This window comes from Chiloscyllium plagiosum, unplaced genomic scaffold (assembly GCF_037043375.1).
Source record: "Chiloscyllium plagiosum isolate Xiang-an unplaced genomic scaffold, Cpla_swu_hap1 HiC_scaffold_18, whole genome shotgun sequence".
Lineage (NCBI taxonomy): Eukaryota > Metazoa > Chordata > Chondrichthyes > Orectolobiformes > Hemiscylliidae > Chiloscyllium > Chiloscyllium plagiosum.
The window spans coordinates 70,508,775-70,522,455 of NW_028270156.1; the positions used below are offsets into that span (position 1 = coordinate 70,508,775).

The 13,681-nt window shown below is 46.7% G+C and overlaps 1 protein-coding gene across 3 annotated transcripts in view; it reads left to right on the top strand.

The window, feature by feature from the left end:
• Positions 1-615: 615 nt before the first annotated feature.
• Positions 616-13,681, top strand: part of LOC122557968 (excitatory amino acid transporter 2-like) — a 292,029-nt gene continuing 278,963 nt past the window's right edge. Inside the window, exon 1 of one of the 3 annotated variants that reach the window (XM_043706266.2) lies at positions 616-717. The gene's annotated coding sequence lies outside the window, so the exon portion shown is untranslated. Of the gene's footprint in view, positions 718-940; positions 1,307-13,681 lie in introns of those variants that run through there. The other 2 variants (XM_043706267.2, XM_043706265.2) reach the window with 2 other exon arrangements.

Here is a 13,681-nt window from a genome sequence, read left to right on the forward strand (position 1 = left end):
TTCTTTTTTCTTCCAAATCAATACTTCTGTCGCTCTCTTTTTGAACCCGATTTGTGCCAAACTCGTTCCTGATGAAGAACTTATGCCCGAAATGTCGATTCTCCCTCTCCTCAGATGCTGCCTGACCTGCTGTGCTTTTCCAGCTCCACACTCTCGACTCGGGTCTCCAGCATCTGCAGTCCCTCACTTTCTCCTTGTACCAAAATCACTCTATTCCTTTATCAATTCTTAAATCTCATTGGTTAGTGAGGTGGGCCAATTGCTCAATGAATAAAGAATTGCTCATGTTGTGATCTGAAGCAAAAAAAAACCAGAAAGTGCTGGACAAACTCTGTCCCGACGTTTTGCCAAGTGGACCTGAAATGGTACCTCTGTTTCTCTCTCCAGTTTCTCCAGCATTTTCTGTTCAAATGCCTGGCTACCAATCCCCACTTACAAGTAATTTGCCGCACGATTTCTCTGAAGGGTCCAGGGGACAGATACCTAAGACCCGTGTCCCAGTTATCTGAGCCGTCTGAAATTGTTTGTGTCTCCAAACCATGTTGATTGTCTGAGTTCACCACAAATTTACACAAAAACTCACCCACGTGACTGATAAGCAGATAAGCATCGGTACATACCAATGATAGCTTGTACGGCTATATCAATAAAAAAGGAAATATACATTTGAGTGGAGTCGAGGAAAAGGTGCTGCTGAAACATCGGACGCAGAAGGATGTGAGTATAAACAAACCGGGAATAGAAGCATAGTGTATTAAAGCTGGTCATGGAAACCAATGCAACTGCATTGTAATGAGAGGAAGAGAGTTGGCTGCCGAGGTGGGGAACAGATGCTGGGGGAGGGGATTAGGGAAGGAAGGGGAGGGGGCTGCCTTTTGGAGAGGGATTTCCAGGGGAACCAGCGATGAATGTGTGATGTCAGTGTGAGAGAGTTTGGCTGTGTGGGTTCGCCCACACGCCTCAAAGTGTCGGGCTAACGTTCGGCAAAGCGCAGGTCGCCTCCCATCCAGGCGGTAGCAGCACACCAGCACACAGTGTGTCTCCAGCACACGCGAGCTGAGCACACAGTCTGAGCTCCACAACAGCCAGACCCAGCAGGTCCGAGTGAGCGCACTCACTGACAGCAACGACTCACACCGAGCAATCGGTGTGAGCGCATTCCCTGAGACTCCTCTGCCTCCAGGATTATATTACACTGTACCCCCGCGCCCTGCAACAAAGAGACTCTAATCCCAAAGGTGATTTAAACCTCGAGAAATTGGTTGGATTGACTGCAGAAGGGGAAAAAAGAAGCCAAGAATAAAAGGTGAGTTTTAAAACCGTTCCATGGATGTCGGACGTAGCAATCTTGATATGCAAATGCTGACAGATGTGTATTAAATGCAGATTTGATGTCGAGCTGAGGTCTTGGGACACAATGGATGGTTGGGAGGAATTGATTTGAAGTTCGCTCCCGGGCGCCAAACCCCAAAGGAACATTAATAGGATCCGGCTACAGGAGAGAGAGAGAGAGGAGGGTGGAGGGAGGTGTAAGAGGCAAGAGGGCGCGAACTTTGTGGTTTATCTGCTGTCTGTGTGTGTGCGTTAAGGTTGCGAAGAGAATCCTCAGCCGTTCGGAACCCGGGTGAGCTCATATTGAGGAATGCTGCATATTTCCCTGAAACTGCTGCCTGGAGGAGACAGGGCACCAGGTGTCCACAGCGAGCTGCCTGAGCTCCGTTCAATGGTGGCGGAGCCTCAGTCTGTCTGTTTGGGACTCCTTCAGTGTGTTAGTTCCTGTGACTCTGGGCTGGTGAGCGTGTGTCACAGTTACCTTTGCAAAGACTGTTCCCCAGCTACAGCCCCTATTGTGGGCACAGACAGACAGAGAGACTCATATCCACACACGGACACAGGCACACAACACACAGCCATGCACACACAGATACATACACACAGACACACATACAGGCACACACAGGCAGACACACACAGACATGCACACACAGATACATACACACAGACACACATACAGGCACACACAGGCAGATACACACAGACATGCACACACAGATACATACACACAGACACACATACAGGCACACACACACAGACATGCACACACAGATACATACACACAGACACACATACAGGCACACACAGGCAGATACACACAGACATGCACACACAGATACATACACACGGACATGCACACACAGACATGCACACTCAGATACACACACAGGCAGACACACAGACATGCACACAGACACACATAGGTACACACACAGACATGCACACTCATACATAGACACACATACACATAGATACATACACAGGCAGAAACACACGGATGCACAAACACACAAAGATTCACAGACAGACATACCCAGATACAGAGACACACACACAGATACAGAAACACACATACTCAGATACAGAGAGAGACACACACAGAGACACACACAGAGATACAGACACACATACAGATACAGACACACACACATGCACAGATACAGACACACACACACATACAGATACAGACACACACATGCACAGATACAGACACACACACATACACAGATACAGAGACACACACACAGACACACATACACAGATAGACACACACGCAGATACAGAGACACACACACAGATACAGACACACATACACAGATACAGAGACACACACACACACACATAGATACACACTCAGATAAACTCACACACCGTGCTCATATTCACACTCATTCAGAGGATACCCAGTTCCTCCTCGGGGGTGGGGGGGGGGGGGGACTTCTGTTGCATTCTCTCGGGTAATGAAGAAAATCATCCGGCCGATGGGCAAACTGGGTAAGGCAGAGACACAAGGAGGCTGGGATCAGAGGCAGCCAGGGAATATTTGGGAGCGGGGTAGAATGCGCTGCCCTGTCAGCAGAGCGGAGAAGAGACACATTCGACTATTACACTGCAGTAACAGTGAGTGCCCGGGCTGACCAGGAGCTTAGCCCGGCTGAGGTCCGGCACTGGGAAATTCAGGTGAACAGCTACCAGTCCACTGCAGAAGCAGCCTAATGTCACAAGACGACACTCTGAGCTCCCATTGGCTACTCAATCCCCTTCCCCATCCCCCACCAGGGACCCCGACTGTGGGGGGATCACTGACACTGTCCGGCGATAAGGGAAGCGAGGAGCTGGTGCATTGATGGCTGTGCTATCTCAATGATAGATTTTATTTCAGTCAAAGGGGTTTGAACACTGCTCTCTTTGCTCATTCAACGCAATAAGGGCAGTGCTTTTCCTGAGGCCTAGCTATCGATCAGATTCCTGATCACCGCCTCTGATTAGCCGCTTCTTTCCAACAATGGGGAAGAAAAACCGATTTTAAGAATTCCGTGCATTAATAGAACCCACCTTCGACTGAGTTAGTGGAAGGCCAGATATTCAGAAACAGAGGACCCAGTGTTGGAATCTCCACTCGAATATAAATGTCACACACGATTTAAATCAGCAGAGTGAAATAAACTCAGTAAATAAATAGGAATCAGGTACCAACAGTGCAGACAATAAACAGGAGAAAATTACTCAGTATTTGAAAAGTATGGTCTCAGAATTAAAGGCAGCACAGGCTTTTTTCAAAAAGTAAGTAAATCCTGTTTGACTAGTTTGGTTGAGATATTTGATTGAGTAGCAGAAAGGATACTCTCCACCAAGAACTCCCCACCTACGTTCGGGACACCACCCACGCCCTCCACCTCCTCCATGATTTTCGCTTCCCCGGTCCCCAACGCCTCATCTTCACCATGGACATCCAGTCCCTGTACACCTCCATCCCCCATCACGAAGGACTCAAAGCCCTCCGCTTCTTCCTTTCCCGCCGACCCAACCAGTACCCTTCCACAGACACCCTCCTTCAACTGACTGAACTGGTCCTCACCCTGAACAACTTCTCTTTCCAATCCTCCCACTTCCTCCAAACCAAAGGAGTAGCCATGGGCACCCGCATGGGCCCCAGCTATGCCTGCCTCTTCGTAGGATATGTGGAACAGTCCATCTTCCGCAGCTACACTGGCACCACCCCCACGTTTGCCTCCACTACATCAATGACTGTATCGGCGCTGCCTCGTGCTCCCACGAGGAGGTTGAACAGTTCATCCACTTTACCAACACCTTCCACCCCGACCTCAAATTCACCTGGACTATCTCAGACTCCTCCCCCCCATTCCTAGACCTTTCCATTTCTATCTCGGGCGACTGAATCAACACAGACATTTACTATAAACCGACTGACTCCCACAGCTACCTAGACTACACCTCCTCCCACCCTACCCCCTGTAAAAACGCCATCCCATATTCCCAATTCCTTCGTCTCCGCCGCATCTGCTCCCAGGAGGACCAGTTCCAAATCCGTACAACCCAGATGGCCTTCTTCTTCAAGGACCGCAATTTCCCCCCAGACGTAGTCGACGATGCTCTCCACCGCATCTCTTCCACTTCCCGCTCCTCCGCCCTTGAGCCCCGCCCCTCCAACCGCCACCAGGACAGAACCCCACTGGTCCTCACCTACCACCCCACCAATCTCCATGTACAGCGGATCATCCGCCGTCATTTCCGCCACCTCCAAACGAACCCCACTACCAGGGATATATTTCCCTCCCCTCCCCTATCAGCGTTCCGGAAAGACCACTCCCTCCGTGACTCCCTCATCAGGCCCACACCACCCACCAACCCAACTTCCACTCTCGGCACCTTCCCCTGCAACCGCAAGAAATGCAAAACTTGCGCCCACACCTCCCCCCTTACTTCCCTCCAAGGCCCCAAGGGATACTTCCATATCCGCCACAAATTCACCTGCACCTCCACACACATCATCTATTGCATCCGCTGCACCCGATGTGGCCTCCTCTATATTGGGGAGACAGGCCAGAACGGTTCAGAGAACACCTCTGGGACACCTGCACCAACCAACCCAACCACCCGTGGCTCAACACTTCAACTTCCCCTTCCACTCCACCAAGGACATGCAGGTCCTTGGACTCCTCCATCGCCAGACCATAGCAACACGACGGTTGGAGGAAGAGCGCCTCATCTTCCGCCTAGGAACCCTCCAACCACAAGGGATGAACTCAGATTTCTCCAGTTTCCTCATTTCCCCTCCCCCCACCTTGTCTTAGTCAAATCCCTCGAACTCAGCACCGCCTTCCTAACCTGCAATCTTCTTCCTGACTGCTCCGTCCCCACCCCCACTCCGGCCTATCACCCTCACCTTGACCTCCTTCCACCTATCGCATTTCCAACACCCCTCCCCCAAGTCCCTCCTCCCTACCTTTTATCTTAGCCTGCTGGGCACACTTTCCTCATTCCTGAAGAAGGGCTTATGCCCGAAACGTTGATTCTCCTGTTCCTTGGATGCTGCCTGACCTGCTGCGCTTTTCCAGCAACACATTTTCAGCTCTGATCCCCAGCATCTGCAGTCCTCACTTTCTCCTAGCAGAAAGGATAGTGCAGATGATGTTAGATATGCGGGCTTTCGAAAGATCAATGCCAAATGATAGACTTGAAACAAAATTGAATTCTGTAGGATGAAAGGGGCAGCAGCAATTGGGGACCACATTGGCTCAGGGACTGTATTTTTCAGGCTGGAAAGACATGGACAATGGTGTTTCTCTGGGAGAGCTGGGGTGGGACAGTTATTTTGATATGTTTGAATCAACTAGACCAGAGTATACAGAACATAATTTCAAAACTTGCAGACAGCATGAAATTCAGAAATATGGTTAATATTTACAAAGTTCAATGCACACCATCGAATAGAGTCAGAGTTCAAGGAGGTTAAGATTTCAGGAGGACTGGTAATTTAATGCAGATGGTATTTAATGCAGGAGCATTGGACTGAAATGCTTTGTCAAGAAGAATGACTATAAACTCAACTGTATCATTTTGCACAAAGTGTAGGGACAGAGAACCAAGAGGTATATGTGCAGAAATCTTTGTAAGTGGGACACATTGGAAATATTGCTAAAATGCAGAAGTCATTATCTTCTTATCGGGAGAATAGAAAATGCAAAAGCAAAAGAACCTAAGCACAGCCTTAATAAATCACATGTTCGGCTCCAAATGAACTTCAAGCCAGAAAGACTGGCAAGGACTTTGAGAGGCTGCAGGTGAACTGTACTGTAGTGGTACCAGTGATGAGAAACTTCAGTTGGTGGAGTGACTGGACGAATCGCAGTCATTCTTCTTAGAGCAGAGAGGGTCAAGAAGAGATTTCATTGATGTTTTCAAAATCTCCGTTTAACGGAGCGAGTGGTTTTCAGAGGCGGACGATTTGACAAGCAGTGTCACAGATTTAATATGATTTTCAAATGAAGTGTTTTCTCTTTATGCAGTATGTTGTGATCCACAATGTGCTGCCTGAAAGGATGATGGACATACGTTCAATAATAACATTCGACAGGGAATTGGATAAAAGCTGTAACGAAACAAGGAATCAGGGATAAATTAGATAGATCTTCTTTGGTGAGAGAGAACAATGAGGAACTCCCCAGGAGTTAAACCAAACCCAACGGAGGAGCAACACACTCTTACACAAATTAAAAATATTACCCAGTTTTAAGAAACAAACTCAGTTTATTCAAAACATAAACTTTGTTTTAAAAAAAATCTAGATCAGGCACAAGACCTATTTCTGATAAGTTTTGGCAGTAGTCTAATGAATAGATGGCAAGATACCTCAGTCATATCAAATACCATGTTTGTGTAATTGTAATGATATCCCAGTCCCATGTTCCTAACCATGACCTGAGTGCATCTGTCTTCCCTGTTAGGCCCCTTGCATTGAAATAAATGCAATTTAATTTATTAGTCCTACCTTGTCCCTGCCTGCCCTGACTGTGTGACTCACTTCTGTTCTCAGCTGTACCTGTCTCAGATCGATCTCTTTCCTCACTATCTCCCTGGGTCCCCACCCCACCACCTTACTAATTTAAGTTCTAGCAAATCTCTCTGACAGTATATTAGTCCCCTTTCAATTTAGGTGCAATCTGTCCTTCTTGTATAGGTCACTTCTATCCCAAAAGAGATTCCAATGATCCAAAAATATGAATCCTTCTCCCATACACCAGCCCCTCAGCCATGCATTCATCTGCTCTATCCTCCTATTCCTGCCCTCACTAGCTCGTAGCACTGGGAGTAATCCAGATATTACTACCCTTGAGGACCTCCTTTTTAAAATTCTGCCTAACTCTCTGTAATCTCCCTTCAGAGTCTCAACCTTTTCCCTTCCAATGTCATTGGTTCCAATGTTGACAATGACCTCCTGCTGCCCCCTCTCCCCCATGAGAACATTCTGCACCCTCTCTGAGACATCCTTGATCCTGGCACCAGGGAAACAACACACCATTCTGCTTTTTCTCTGCTGGCCACAGAAACGTCTGTCTGTACCTCGGACTACAGAATCCCCTAACACAGTTGATCTCTTGGAAGCCGACGTACCCCTCGTTGCATTACGGCCAGTCTCAATACCAGAAACTTGGCTGTTCGTGCTACGTTCCCCTGAGAATCCATCACCCCCTACATTTTCCAAACCAGCATTCCTGTCTGAAATGGGTATATCCACGAAAGACTCCTGCCCTATGTGCCGATCTCTATTACCCTTCCTGGAGTTAACCCATCTATGTGACTGTATCTGAGACTTTCCCCCCTTCCTATAACTGCCATCCATCACATACTGTTGCTATTGCAAATTCCTCATTGCTTCTATCTGTCTCTCCAACCGATCCACTCGATCTGATAAGATTCGCACCATCAGCATTTATGGCAGATATAATCCGCAGTAACACTTAAACTCTCTTTACCTCCCACATCTGACTAGAAGGCCATTTTTGCTCCTTCACAATCTACAGACCCAGAAAATAACACCGTCTTATTCCTCTACAAACACTGCCTCAGGTTAAATTAATAGCTATGGCTTGTATTTTAAGTTTAGATTAGATTACTTACAGTGTGAAAACAGGCCCTTCAGCCCAACAAGTCCACACCAACCTGCAACTCATTCACCCCTTCACCTAACACTACAGGCAATTTAGCATGGCCAATTCACCTAACCTGCACATTTTTGGAATGTGGGAGGAAACCAGAGCACCCAGACACAGGGAGGATGTGCAAACTCCACACAGAGAGTCACCTGAGGCAGGAATTGAACCCAGGTCTCTGGCACTGTGAGGTAGCAGTGCTAACCACTGTGCCACCACATATAATCTAGAAAGGATTCACTATACTCACTACTGCAGCCTTTCTCTTGGACAGACTTAAAACAACGTTTAACTTATCTGATTCTGTGCTGTGAACTTCCTCCAAGATTAGTTGTGAATTTCACTGTTTGTTAATTTTCCCAGATGCACTCCGATGTCCAGCGATACATGAATTCAAACAGCAAAGGCGGTAACTGTGCAGGTTCTCTCTCTCTCTCTCTCTCTCTCTCTCCTGCACTGTCCTCACCAGATAGGCCAATGGGCTGAGAAGTGGCAGATGGAGTTTAATTCAGATAAATACGAGGTGCTGCATTTTGAGAAAGCAAATCTTATCAGGACTTATACACTTAATGGTAAGGTCCTAGAGAGTGTTGCTGAACAAAGAGACCTTGGAGTGCAGGTTCATAGCTCCTTGAAAGTGGAGTCGCAGGTAGATACGATAGTGAAGAAGGCATTTGGTATGCTTTCCTTTATTGGTCAGAGTATTGAGTACAGGAGTTGGGAGGTCATGTTGCGGCTGTACAGGACATTGGTTAGGCCACTGTTGGAATATTGCGTGCAATTCTGGTCTCCTTCCTATCGGAAAGATGTTGTGAAACTTGAAAGGGTTCAGAAAAGATTTACAAGGATGTTGCCAGGGTTGGAGGATCTGAGCTACAGGGAGAGGCTGAACAGGCTGGGACTGTTTTCCCTGGAGCATCGGAGGCTGAGGGGTGACCTTATAGAGGTTTACAAAATTATGAGGGGCATGGATTGGATAAATAGACAAAGTCTTTTCCCTGGGGTGGGGGAGTCCAGAACTAGAGGGCATAGGTTTAGGGTGAGAGGGGAAAGATATAAAAGAGACCTAAGGGGCAACTTTTTCACACAGAGGGTAGTACGTGTATGGAATGAGCTGCCAGAGGATGTGGTGGAGGCTGGTACAATTGCAACATTTAAGAAGCATTTGGATGTGTATATGAATAGGAAGGGTTTGGAGGGATATGGGCCGGGTGCTGGCAGGTGGGACTAGATTGGGTTGGGATATCTGGTGGGCATGGACGGGTTGGGCCGAAGGGTCAGTTTCCATGCTGTACATCTCTATGACTCTAAATACACATCCTATGCATATTGGAGCCATATCTGTGGGAAATAACTCACCTGTCCACTGTCCACTGTCTACAAGGCACAAGTCAGGAGTGTGATGGAATGCTCCCCACTTGCCTGGATGGGTGCAGCTTCAACAACAAGTTCAACACCATCTAGGACAAAGTAGCCCCTGCTTAATTGGAACTACACCTACAAACAGCCACTCCATCCACCATTGCTGCTCAGTAGCGCAGTGTGTACCATTACAAAATGCACTGCAGAAATTCACCTTGAGACAGCACCTTTCAAATCCACAACCACTTCCATCTGGAAGGACAAGGGCAATGGATACACGACAACGCCACTATCTGCAAGTTCCCCTCCAAGCCACTCACCATCCTAACCTGGAAATATATTGCCGTTCTTTCACTGTCACTGGGTCAAAGTCCTGGAACTCCCTCCCTAACCACTGTGGGTGTATTCACACCTCCAAAACTGCAGGCAACAGAAAACAGCTCTTCACAACTCATAAATAAATAAAAGTGGGAAATAAATGCTGGCTTTACCAGTGATACCCATGAACCTATAAGAAAAGTGTAATCTGCTGGAGGAGATCGGGTGGATGGTGTAGGAGACCCTTAAGTACATCTCACGCTCTAACTGGTGAGAGTAATGTTTCAGCAAGGGTTGTACAATCAGAATGAAGTCTATGGTAACACAGAATGCTCCATAGTATTGAGGAGGGTGGAAGTGGATGGAGAGGAAGGGCACACAAGCTACAATGAAATGGGCCTTAATTATGTCAAAGACACGCTCTCTGTAACTGAGGCATCTGGGAAATTACGACAGACACTTGTGTTATCTTTTATAGATTCACTGCAGAACATTCTGCAGGAAAGGTGAACCAACTTCATAGTATGCACTACTCCAGTAATACAGACAAGGAAAGGGATTCTGTAAACATATGTTCGTGAGACACTCATAAGCAGGAACTTCAACGTGTAGTAATCTCCAGATTGTGCCTTGTAAATACAGAAATGGTACGACAAAGCAAATGAATATGTGTGTGGAGAATATGGTGCTAAAGACAGAGCAGTAGAACTTTGGGACATTGCAGATGGGTTTAGGCAGAGTGGGATGTATACAAGCTAAACTGGTTCAACTTCATCAGAACTGTTGGAGCAGACCCAAAAAGGTATAATAATCTCTGGATTACTACCTGAGCCATGAGCTAATTGGAACAATATGGTCAATAAGATTAAGCAGGTAAATGCGTGGCTCAAAGATTAGTGTGGGAGAAATGCTTTTGAATTTGTGGGACATTGGCACCAGTACTGGGGAGGAAGGGACCTCTTCCAATGGGACGGTCTTCATCTGAACCATGCTGTGATCAGAGTCCGAGCAAATCGCGTAACTCGGGCTGTAAACAGGGCTTTATACCAAATAGGAGCTCAGTTATAGGGGAAGTTGGAAACCCGAATGAAAGGAGGTGGTAAGAGTGCAGACTTCAGGAGGGATTGTTAAAATCTCCAGCACAGACACAAATAGGACGGAGCATTCGGAAAGTGTTAGCAATCAAACTTCGAGCACACTGGACAAACGAATGACAAGGAGAAGAAGGCAGGTTAATACACGACTAAAGCCGCTTTTTTAGGGCGGCACAGTAGCTCAATTGGCAGGTATGACATGATGGGCATCACAGAGACATAGCTGTAAGGAGATCAGGATAGGGAGCTGAATATTCGAGGGTATACGTCCTATCAATAATATAGATCAGTGGGCAGAGTGGGTGGGGTTGCCTTCCTGATGAAGGGCTTTTGCCCGAAACGTCGATTTTCCTGCTCCTCGGATGTTGCCTGAACTGCTGTGCTTTTCCAGCACCACTCTAATCTAGACCCCGGGGTTGCCTTAGTAGTAAGAAATGAAATTAAATCAGTAGTAGGAAACAAAGTAGGGTCAGATGGTGTAGAATCAAAGGTAAAAACACCATGGTTGGAGGTCTGCACAGGCCTCCAAATAGTAGTCAGGAGCTGGGATACAACATACACCAGGAGATGGAAAAGATGTGTAGGAATGGTAAAGTGATCATGGAGGATTTCAATATATAGATGGACTGGGAAAATCAGGATGCAAGAAAAGGAATTTATGGAATGTCTACAAGATGGCTTTTTGGAGCAGCTTGTGGTGGACCCCACGAGGGAAGAGGCAAGTGTTGTGCAACAAAGCAGATTGGCTAGGGGAGCTTAAGGTGAAGGAACCCTTAGGAAGCAGTGATCATAATATGATTGAATTTACTCTGCAGTTTGAGAGGGAGAATATAGAATCAGAGGTAACAATATTACAGTTGAATAAAGGCAGCTGCAGAGGTATGAGGGAGGAGCTGGGTAGAATTGACTGGGAGAGGAGTCTGGCAGAAAAGACAGTGGAACAGCAATGGCAGGAGTTTCTGGGAGTAATTCAGGTGACACAGTGGAGACTTATCCTGAGGAAAACGAAGTATGGTACAGGGAGGATAAGGCAGCCCTGGCTGTCCCAGGGAAGTCAGGGACAGCATAAAAGCAAAAGAGAAGAATATAATGTGGCAAAGGGCAGTGGGAAACCAGAGAACTGGGAAGCTTACTCAGTAGCCTCCTGTGAAGCATCTTGTGAAAGGCCTTCTTGAAGTCCAGGTATATAACATCCATTGGCTCTCCTTGGTCTAACCAGCTTGTTACTTCCTCAAAAAAGAAGCTTACAAAGACCACCAGAGGGTAACGAAGAAAGAAATAAGGAGGGAGAAGATAAATTCTGAGAGTAAGCTAGCCAGTAATATAAAGGAAGACTGTAAGAGTTTCTTTAGATAATAAAGGGCAAAAGAGAGGCAAAAGTGGACATTGGGCCACTGGAAAATGATGCTGGAGAGATAGTAGTGGGGAACAAGGAAATGGCTGAGGAACTGAATAATTATTTCATGTCAGTCTTCAGGTGGAAGACACGAGTAATGTCCCAAAACTTCAAGTGAGTGAGGGGGCAGGGCTGAGTATGGTGGCCATCACCATGGAGAAGGTGCTGAAAAACTGAATGGCCTGATGGTGGATAAATCACGTGGACCAGATGCACTATATCCAGAGTTCAAACAGAGATAGCTGAAGAGATAGCGGAGGCATTAGTGGGGATCTTTCAGGAATCACGAGAATAAGGGAAGGTCCAAGGGGACTGGAAAATCAGTAACGTGACACCCCTGTACAAAAAGGGAGTAAGGCAAAGATGGAAAATTACGGACCGATTAGATTAACCTCAGTTGTGGGTAAGATCGTGGAATCAATTTTGAAGGATGAGGTTTCTGAATACTTGGAAGTGTATGGTAAAATAGGGCAAAGTCAGCATGGTTTCTTGACAAATGCCTGACAAATCCGCTAGAATTATTTGAGGAAGCAACAAGCAGCTTAGAACAAGGAGAGCCAATGGATGTTGTCTACCTGGACTTTAAGAAGGCCTTTGACAAGGTGTGACAGGGGAGGCTACTGAGTAAGATAAGGGCCCTTGGTGTCAGAGGCAAGGTGCTAGCATGGATAGATGCTAGGCTGTCTGACAGGAAGCAGAGAGTCGGGAAAAAAGGGTCCTTCTGAGGATGGTAGCCAGTGACTAGGGATGTTCTTCAAGGCAATGTTGGCATCACAACTTTTTAGTTTATGCATGAACGATCAAGATAAAGGGACTGAGGGCATTCTGGCTAAGTTTGCAGACAATACAAAGGTTGAAGTAGCATTGAGGGGGTAGGGAGGCTGTAGAAGGATTTGGACAGATTAGGAGAGTGGGCAAAAAGGTGGCAGACGGAGTGCAACGCGGGAAAATGAGAGGTCATGCACTTTGATTGGAAGAATAGAAGCATGGACTACTTACTAAATGGGGAGAAAATTCCGAAGACTGGAGTGCAAAGAGACTTGGGAGTTCTGATCCAGGATTCTCTCAAGGTAAACTTGCAGGTTGAGTCAGTAGTTCAGAAGGCAAATACAATGATGGCATTTATTTTGAGAGGGCTTGAATATAAAAGCAGGGATGTACCTCTGAGGCTCTATAAGCTTCTGATCAGACCACATTTGGAGTATGGTGCACAGTTTAGGGCCCCATATCTCAGGAAGCATGTGCTAGCCTTGGAGCGCGTTCAAAGGAGGTTCACGAGAATGGTGCCAGGAATGAAAAGCTTAACATATGGGGAACATTTGAAGGCTCTGAGTCTATACTCAAATGAGTTTAGAATGATGAGGGGGTTCTAACTGAAACATACAGAATATTGAATGGCTGAGACAGAATAGATGTTGGGAAGATATTTCCATTGGTAGGAGAGGCGAGAACCCAAGGGCACAGCCTTAGAGTAAAGGCAAGACTTTTTAGAATGGAGATAA